At 36.4% G+C, this 10,624-nt stretch overlaps 1 long non-coding RNA gene across 1 annotated transcript in view; it reads left to right on the forward strand.

Annotated features, from left to right (window-relative positions):
- Window positions 1-9,317, forward strand: part of LOC117111026 — a 16,195-nt gene extending 6,878 nt beyond the window's left edge. Inside the window, exons 2-3 of the long non-coding RNA XR_004445799.1 lie at window positions 6,663-7,037; window positions 7,368-9,317. This is a non-coding gene — a long non-coding RNA (uncharacterized LOC117111026). The remainder of the gene's footprint in view (window positions 1-6,662; window positions 7,038-7,367) is intronic.
- Window positions 9,318-10,624: the final 1,307 nt, after the last annotated feature.

A 10,624-nucleotide genomic window follows, 5' to 3' on the forward strand; every position in this document is an offset into this window, starting at 1 on the left:
ATATATTACCGTAGAAGTGAATTTTAAGTTACATCATCGTTAGCATCATGTAATTTATATCGTCATCAGAGATTATTTTAGATTATTTATGATGGAAATTTATTTCTAAGAAAATATACTCAATTTTCTATTTTTATACTTGATTTATTTTTTTTATATGCAGATTTAGCTTTCGTCACATCACAGTTCATGTACATAAACGATAATTTGATTAATAGCGATATCAATAGTGCAGTTTGTGTTTATATTTAATATCGTCGTCGTAACGCCTCAAGTCGTTATTATGCTATTGGCGCACAAAATACCAGCAAGTTGATGACGAAGATGACGAAGATAGATACATTAAAACCGACCACAGCCGACTTGCTGTTTCAGTTTGAATGATGCTAATAATAGCATCGAAAGAATAGCTAGTAATCAGCTGTGCTGTAGTTAGCATAATGGCTTGTCTGTGATATTCTAATTTTAAAACATCAGATCCAAGTTGAGAGCAGAGAATTGATTAGTGAGAGCTGTGTGAACGTCATCAGTTTATGTAGCCGGTAAGCGAGCACCGTCAGACGCGCAGGGTTGATGTCATTCTTGTTAAATAGCTCAGAGCAAACAGCTCAGTGCACAGAAGCAAAATTTCTTGTAATTTTCGCAGTTTCTCTTCTCCTCAAAAGTAATACTTGATATTTTGAAAGTAAAACTATCGGTTGTTATCTTATATTTTCTATAATCGGAGCACATTTTGTTGTTGCTGTATAAAATAAAGCGCTGGTTGATTGTCGAGGAGTCATTTGTGGCGGAAATGAATACTGTAGAGCTTCCTCAAGTTTAACACAGTTCTTATACAGTAACTCAACAGGCCCAAACATAAGAAATTTGCACTTCCTTGACGCTTATTTGCGCTCTAGTTGCACACGTGTATATACACTGTATATATATATATAGTTTGCCCAATACATTTTGGCATTAACATATTCACATCTCAGAGACAACAATACTATTACAATATAATGTTGACGACATAAGCATGCCGACATTGGGTGATGGTGTCAGTGATGGTGAATAATGATGATGTTAACGACAATGATGATCTTAGTATGATTTCGGTGAGAATATCTATGATGATGTCTTAGGCCTCTAGCTCAAATTGCCAAGTATTTTTTCATTTTTACCCGCGGGTCATTGGATTAACTGGTATATTTGTATGTATCTCTCGTAATATATCTCCGAGTTATGATATTTTGAAATAAAACTTGAACTTCGTGGAACGCATTCGCTCCCTATGGGACTGGTGTTCGGACATATCTCCCACGTAGGTCTACCTAATTCCTGGAGGTTCAATAATTGAATAATAAAACAGAACTACTACGGTACGTAGGGCTACGACTTGAAACGCCCAGTTTGGGCTTGAAAATCAACTGTGTTTGATTTTTTTTTCTTTTGGCGTTCCATAGAGCTGACCTACCCTGGATTGTCATAAACCATCTTTTAGGTTTTGTGGTTTTGGAATTCGTCATGTACAGTATTGCTATGCAACGAGATTTTGCATCTACCGTGAGAATTTGTTCAATTTTTACAATGAATGACTGTGTAGGTTGAAGTTGGTTGAAGAGGCAGATTGGCGCTGCAAGACCTTATTCCCTTATATCACGCTGAGTAGTCATTGCATGCTACACGCATTGTGCGTTTCTACTCGTTGGAAACGTTGACGCCAAAAAGATACTCTATTTCATTCTATTTTTTAGAGGATTTTATGCAAGACATGAAAGAGATGCTTTAGTTGTGGCAGTGATCGTTGACCAGTCAAAGTGGTGCTACTGTAGTAGCCATTTCAGTAGCAGACCTGTAGTATTACAGTACTAGGTGTAGTAGCAGCAGTGCAGTAGTAAAATTAGCATCGTAGTTTCAATCACTGTAGCTGACTATACCGTCAATCATCAGTCAATCATCAAGGTGTCATATCTCAACAAAAGATTGCAACACATTTTTTTTTCAACGATGGAATTGGAATAAATTAAATTGTAACAAATAATATAAAGAAATAATAAACCTATTTAACCGAGTCGAAATCTAAGAAAGCATGTGTTATTTCAAAATGTTGAAAAGTTATTTTAAAAACAGTACTAGAAAATTATGAGACCTATTGGTCCATTATACATATTATTCATATTTGCGAGCGATCATGTGTTGTTCTCGTGGTAATGGCTTGTAATCTATCGCTAACGTTATTCCCCTAGTGATACGTAATAAATCGAGCCAGCGATGCTAAAAATAGAACAATGCATTGATGTTGATGACGTGGGTGAGCTTATGAATAATTAATATTGATCATGACACGCGTGTATTCGGATTCGACGTATAAATTGATGTCATATTCTCGAGCCGCACTGCCCTTGTTCTATTTCAATTAATGTAATGAAAATCCGTGCCCTTATTAAAAGTAGGCTATACAATAATATATTGTATTTCCTCGTATTTAAACATACATCTTTGATAAGTGTTTATAACTGAATAAAAACACTATTTTCACCAATAGTTATATCACAAAAGTAACAATAGCCTTCGATGAAATAAAATTCACCACCAGCATTAATGATCATGGTCGTGTGGTGGTATCACCAACACATTAGCATAAATTATTTACACAACTCCATAGCTGTTGTCATAGTGTATATACCTTCGAGCGTTCATGTGTATAAACACAAAAAAATGAGCATTTAACACCGTTTCATCTCACCATCTATACGATACATATGGTTGCTCAGCATAAATAAATTATAGGCCTATAATTGAACGTACTTGTAATAGCTTTCAGAATGTGTTTTCCTGCGAAAGGTCAAATAATCTTTATTAGGCTAATATCAAGGATTTTTTATCGTAATCAAATAATGCAACATCAAGTGATGAAGAAGCGATCGTCGTCGGATTCGCCGTCAAATCAGTCACGGCCATCAGGTCGCGTCGAACTTATTTTCCCCGAAAATTAGCTAGGGTACATCCTTACACCCACACCATAGCTGAAGAACTGTTTTGTGTCCTATACTCAGGACTAAAACCCGGCGTGCACAGACGGTGAATGATGATGTCGATTTTTTCCGCTAGTGATTTGGTATACTGCATTCGTGTCTGCTTGTTTTGGATGTTTTGCCGAACTTTGGCTAATCATTTTCTTAAATACTGTATATTCTGCACTGACGTATATACTATTTTCCTGTGACATCCCAATAGATTTATGTTGAACAACCTATACAGCGTTTCGTTGCTGAGTCACAAGTAACGGATGCTATATATAGGCCTAGCAACGTTCTAGTATAAGTAGGCCCATCTAGGATAATATACTGTATGTAAGACTACATTTTGAGTAGGAGTAGTATTAGAATAGTGATAAAAGTAGCACTTTTAGAGACTATATAAGAATTTTTATTTGAAATATAATCACTCGTCTCCACAATTCATTAGGTGAAAGACTGATGAGCAGGGTGAGGTATGAGAACGTTTAGTTATTATTAACTCTACCTTATCTTGTAGGCCTATGTAGTACGAATCGACCAGAACGTTCTGGCATTAATATTAATGATCATTGGTCATACTGTATGTGTTCATGATAATGGTGATGATGACGATGAGGATGACGATAGTAAGGTTCCTTCTTTTTACAATGATTGAACCATAATGACACCAATTTTACCTTCAACGTTTCCAAAAACACAGGTTTTACTTCATCATCAATTGACTTTGATGGTGGTGGTGATGATTATGATGATGACGATGATGATAATTACAATAAGTATAACTGTCATTTTAATAAACTGCCTGGTTCCTTCGTTTTACTTGCATTATGATTGAACCGTAATAAAACACAAGTTTTTTTTTGTTTTTTTTTTTCTGAACAACGTTTCAAACGTAAGTTGTTATTGTAGCAACGAGCTTCATCTTCAATCAATCCAACACATCACGTCACGTCACGCAACACATTCTTGTCCCTATGGGAGGCAGAAATTCTGGGTAAGAATAATCGTGGTAGAGTAACAGAAACAAAAAAATCTAAGAATCTATTTTGATAAAAAGGAGGAAAGAAAAGAGAATTAACAGATATGATGGTTCTTATAAACGCTAGAACAATGATTGTATAACGAATCGTACAACAGGAGTAGGGACCTAAGCAACATCTGCGAATACGTCATCAGACTGGTGACGTCACGACAAAACGGTAACAACACAGTTGAAATGATCTTCGATTGAGTCCGACATTTACTAGGCAAACTTGATGTTTTAATTGGTTCAATATAGAAGGGGAAAACAAGTGTACAGTATGTTGTTGAATACGCTTTAGAGGCTACTGGCTGGTAAACACGAATAAAATAACATTTTTGAATAAATGTATGTGCGTTCATAACTGTTCTCGTTATATCAAGACAGTGATAAATCTGATAGTCTTTGTGCGATTAAAATTAGTGACGTCATTTCTAATAAATTAATTCTCTAATTTACAGCGTCACTGCGTGTTAACAATAGACTTGTGGTAGGTTTCGTGCAGTATATCGATCAGTGCATCAGCTATCGAATATTTGCGGACTCCAGCTACGCAGGTCGATGTGCGTATCCTAGAAAACATACCGTATTTACAAAACATGAATGAAAGATCAATTTTAATAATTTCACAGATGGTTTTGTTCTCATGTAAATACGCAAGTGCGCCATACGTCATCTCACGAAGCTTCTTTCAGTTGCATCAAGTCGATTAAAACGAATTCAGGATGGTAATGAATTACTATAGACGCGGGGTATTGGTAGTACTGTATTAGACATAATAATAATATCTAGGATACTGGTTTAGGCCTCTTTTCGGCCACTGATTATGCTATGATAATTATATATGTGTATTACGATAAACAATGTATAAAAAAATACTGCCTGTACTGGTACATACAGAGTAAAAGAACTTAATGCCAATTGAACATATTATCAATAAAACTTGTAGAGTCATGCCACTAGAATGTTTCAACTGCACGTTAGAAACATAATCGGGCGAATAAGCAATGATGCTTTAGCTCATAATTTTTCAAGGTAAACTCAGGGTAAATCCTAGTGAACGAATGAATCACATTGGAGTCAGAGTGCAAAGTGGCGTTTTAACAGATGCTCATTGACCGAGAAACCTTGCTCCGAAACCTTGACTCATAAATACCGGGAAGGTGTTGGGCAAGAGATTAACACCATCACCACATTATTACCAAATTCATGTTAGTCCTATAAACCATCAAGATGACTGCTCCCTGCTCAGATAAACTGCACTGTATGGTGTCCGGGAGGCGCGCGTCCGGGAGGGGATACTATAAGTTTCAAAACTATTATTGTTGTTCGTGGTGGTGTTTGCTGCATGTTGTTGTACACTATTGGAGTTACACAGTTGCATTTTTTGCTGTTGCTGTTGTCGTCATCATATACAGTATATATATTTTAAAATTTCATTGACCATTGTGAAACAATTTGTTGTAACATATTATGTATAGGCCTACACACTTAAAACCAAAGTCCTAGCTGGTGTCGGTTCAATACTAGGCCCCTACTAGTACCGTGTTGCTAGAAAAATCCCGGACTGGAGATGAATTATTCAGTTGCCCCGACAAAGATACAGTACTGTACATAGGCTATATATAACATGTTGATGAAAATAATAGCCTTATAGTAACTCCACATAGCCATGGCGAATAGACCTGCTACGAAGCACTCTATCTGTCATACTATGATTCGATAGAGTTGTTGAATGTGAATAGATTAAAATGGGGCTCTGCTTGTTCGAAGTTAATTGCTATTTAGCTACTGTTTGATTTAAGATGGCGCTGTGTACTACAAAAATATGGAACTTCATGCGACCGACTTTGAGCATGGTCTGAGTGTGTGTACTGACTAGGCCTATACGTCAAATCTTTGTGGATGTACCCTTGCGAATTATATGTGTTGTTCAATTAGAGAACACTCTATTACGTTATTGTCACTGTTAGCTGGGATTCTGGGAAGATTCCGGTACAGTTTCTAAGGTATTTGTTTGTGCAGGGAATAGTTACAGAATCCCAAGGACCCATCTTCTAGACTATTATACTCTTACGTAAGGCCCATCCGTCCAATTATAATGTTAAGAAAGTCTGAAGAATTCCAAAAATATTAAAATTGAACGATAAAAATATCTTTAAAAGGTTGGTCTGCACTAAAAATGGTAAGGTTCCCCTCTCGCTGTCGAGTGCGTGTTTTACTAATTTACTGATTTATATTGTACTTTTGATGTTTTATACCGTATCTGTTTAAATATAATAACCTATACACTGTTTATTCGATGTGTGAAGAGGGGCACTAACTGCGTCCTACGAATCGTACGACCGTCGCGACGGTCGTACGAATCTGCTGATTGTCGGTAGCAGTATGAAGTAAATAAAAACGATCCGTTGCGCAAGCGTCATGGCGTCGCTTTCTCCGTGGAATCGCGTCGGTCGACGACCGTCCGTGCACAGTGAGGATGCTGGGCTTTAAAGTGCAAACTTGTTTATGTTTCTTCGTACAATTCAACTTCTGTGATAGTTGCAGTAAGGATTATTTGATTTGATTTGGATTGATTTGTGTTGAAATAATTTTCTGGAGAGGAGAAACTAAAGCTTGATTTTCTTTTGTTTCAGAAAAATGTTGCTACTCAAGTACTGCGGACGTTTCGATAATGTAGGAGGCCTGGTCTGTGGAGCAATTGGCAAGATGACATTAACCAAAGAGGACTTTTTGAAAAAAAAAACAGTATTGGGAAATTTTACATTTCCTCTGAAATTTCTGTACAAGAAATTCTGTGTAAATTGAAAAGCAGACACACAGCTCGTGGAATTTTAAGTTAAATTTGAAGTGCATTGGTTGCTCTTACGATGTTCCGCAGTTCGATACAAAGGCTGACGAATTACGATCATCAGTGGACCTACCCCAACGCTGTAGGCGGGAAACCGTCGATAATTTAGCCAATGGTAATATGATAAAAGTAGACTTGTTTGATATACACCATAATATAGGTGAGTTTATATTTTCAGAACTATCGATAAAATTAATTTCTTATTTTTATCTGCACAAACATTCATTTGTGGTTAATCTGTGCGTTAATGCTTTACTTGTGACAATCGCGTAGAGGAAATGTTTGTTTTACAAAACAAATCACGTGCCCAAAGTTTCACAGGACCGCCTCCTACTTACAACAAATTAATGCAGCACAATTGTCCCATGATTACGTCATCTCTCTCATAACATCCTGCGCAGACGGAGACTCAGTGCACATCGATATAATCCCATTACATATATATATATATATATATATATATATTTTTTTTTTTTTTTTTTTTTTGCAGTTTGAGGTCTTTATTTGTTAACAGGAGTTTGTTTTTGCTGGATGCGTTCACCACTCGACCACGTCAGGAGTATGTTGTGATATAACCCTTACTATATTGTGTCTCGTGACGATTTTTTGCATACGTCACAACGTCATGGCCCGTGATGTTTAGTCCTCGCGTTCTCCCTTCCATCCCATCAGAAGCATCCGGATAACGTCAGCGCAGTTTCTGCAACATAACGCATTCATAATGGTGACTTGCTATCCGATCCATGCAATGATTTTGTGAATTAGCAGAGTGAGCCCAAGAGATGCTCGATTTGTCGAGCAGCACGGAGTGGTACGACTCGACTGGTTGTGGTACAGCTAAGGCTGATCAGCTGTAAATGTGTTGCATCGTTAAGCACCTTTTTGACGAAGGAAGAGCTCATACCGAAGGACAGTTTCCATTATATCTGTAAAAAAAAAAACAAATCGAAAAAATACATTTGAAATTCAATTTTGTTATGTAGGCCTATTAAAATGACGGTAAATAAAATTGTTCCTGTACTTTTATAGGGGTAAGTAAACACGAATAGGCCTACTAATGCCTGTACATTAGATACAATACTAATTATTAAGCCAAATAAAATACAGTAATATGTATTTTTTGTCATTTTGCAAAACATAGAATACTGTATGTATGAATCTGATATCATCGTAATAGTGACGTGCGCGTTTGAACTACGGTATGCCTTCATACCGCCATAACTTTGTGTGGTCCTGTTTACTGTTGTATGTGTATTTATGAAGAAGGAAATAAGCCTATCATTTCTCAACCCATACGAGAAACGTAATTTTTTGGAATCGGCCGAGTCCAATGGGGGAATAATTTGTAAAATTCGCTCTGGATAGAGTTTTGGGGTGAACATAATAAATAGGCCTACTTATTTTTCTTTTACAATGACATGTCGATTTGGTTTTCCGCAATTCGCACGCAAGACAGAAAAAGAAAAAATTCATGTTTTGTGCATGTACGATATTACGGTAAACTCGGGGTTATTTTTTGGTTATTGAGAGATGATCAGATGTTAGTAAAAATAACGGTACAAATGTGTAGCTGTCACCATGGTTTTTAGTAACTATTGTTCTTAAGGTCTTAGACATGTTTTCAAGATGTACTGTACATTTTTGTGTCTGTGCTTTGATAGGGGGCCTATTGAATAACTTATTATTATTTTTTTATCTGGCTGATTCTTTGTTCAGAATATTTTGTATAATATTATAAGTATATTTCTGTAACGTTTGTGTGTGTTTTTGTTTTTTTTTTCTTTTTTTTATTGAATAAAAATATTGATAATGACAGTACACCAAGCAATTATTTAAAGTGTATCCACGAGTCATTTAAACGCATATTTGAATAGTATTAAGGGATTATTACACCGGTGTAATTTTTTTGTCAGGCACTCAACCGCTTATAGCAATGCTTGGTACGATTATAAAATCATGTTATTCTTTCGATTAACGGTTATAGGTGTAGGCCTATAAATTGAAAATGAAATTGAATACGGTATCAGTATATACATAAAATTGAATCACAACAATGCTCAAATAGAACCATGTGATGTTTTAATGGTGTCAAGCATAGCCCTTCGACGAAGAGTTACTTTTAAGTTGTATGAAGAAAAAGGTCTCTGGTGGGATTCGAACCTGTAGTTTGTCTCTATCTAGGCGAGTGTCATACCGCTAGACCAACGAGACCTATTTTTGTTTAAACCATGTTTATACTGTAAAGGGTAACCCTTCCAGCGTATCCATGGAAGGTCGGCTGATATTCAGGGGCCCTCTTAAACAAATGAAATCGTGATTCTTTTATCAGCCAAGTCCCTTTATGAGGCTTAGGGAGTGGAGTTGTTTTCGGTCGTGAGAAAAAGTCTGCTGTCACGTGAATTGAACCCAGGACCCTGGGATTAGAAGACAATTATCTTAACCACTAAGTTATTCAACTCCTAAAAAAACAACCTATACGGTGTAGACGCAGATCTACCCCTCCCCTTCCCTACCACTTTAGACACGTTCTCTCGTACAAATGGCTCACTGTAACCATGGTTAAACAAACTACCTTGTATGTCGCATCTAGAAATTTTTACATTTTTGTTTATATACATATTACTTGCAATTGCAAAAAAGCCCTATATAGATGAACAAGTTTCTTTACATTCGGACTTGGCAGATTCCTTCCAATTAAGAAACCGTTCAATTGTAACCATGGTTAAACAAACTACCTTGTATGTCGCATCTAGAAATTTTTAGATTTTTGTTTATATACATATTACTTGCAATTGCCAAAAAGCCCTATATAGATGAACAAGTTTCTTTACATTCGGACTTGGCAGATTCCTTCCAATTAGAAACCGTTCAATTCATCTAGACTAGGGAACAGTGAACTATTCCCTGGTCTGACCAGAAGTTTGTTGAACTGCGGCTTATTTCGTAACACCTGTGTTACGTCATTTTGCATGTATGTAGATATGAAGTGAACACCTAAGGGACTTGGAACCGGATGTGAAAGTGAGAGTACAGTCTGCAGATTAAGCAACATTGAAGTATCATTTGTACATGGACGCTTGTAATTGTAGGAGTGCCTAAGAGAGTTCGAAATACAAGGGGAAGGGGGACAGGCGAGGTTCATGCAAACATTATTTGATCACCAGTAAAATATGATTTTGTTTTTCTTTTTCTAAATCTTTTCTTTTTCTTACAAAAATAATCTTGTTGAAAGATGAAAACTGCACTATAAATGCACGGTTGAAATCGATATTTTCTTTTGAAGTTTTTTTTAATTTTTTTAAATTTTTTTATTCAATCACTAATTAGTATAGGCTTAAGATTTAATGGGGTTGAAAAAATACCCAATTTCATGGATTTACTTCTAATTCACTTTTTCTAGTATAATATCTATTAAATATAAAAAAAGTCCTGAATTTCAAAACACCTCCCCTGACACTCGCATACCTATGTGTTTCGGAACGCGCTGAAAGTTCGAGAACTTTATTGACGTCGGCTTTAGCCAGGGTAGTTGGTATTTCTCACGTTATGCGGTTTGTGTTGAGTGCCCTATTAAACTCTATTGTATAGTGTGGAATTATGAGGATTAGCAACGTCAATAGTCGAAACATGTCGGAAGTTGATGTTATCTAGTAGCGTAGTTCCGTATGCGAAGGGTCATCAGCACTCGAGTCCTTTTACACAGTCAGTCACAGTAATGTAAACCTACCGGGAACACTGTAAAGTAAT

Source organism: Anneissia japonica, unplaced genomic scaffold, assembly GCF_011630105.1.
Source record: "Anneissia japonica isolate Jap-2015-1 unplaced genomic scaffold, ASM1163010v1 scaffold573_len2283161_cov171, whole genome shotgun sequence".
NCBI classification, from domain to species: domain Eukaryota; kingdom Metazoa; phylum Echinodermata; class Crinoidea; order Comatulida; family Comatulidae; genus Anneissia; species Anneissia japonica.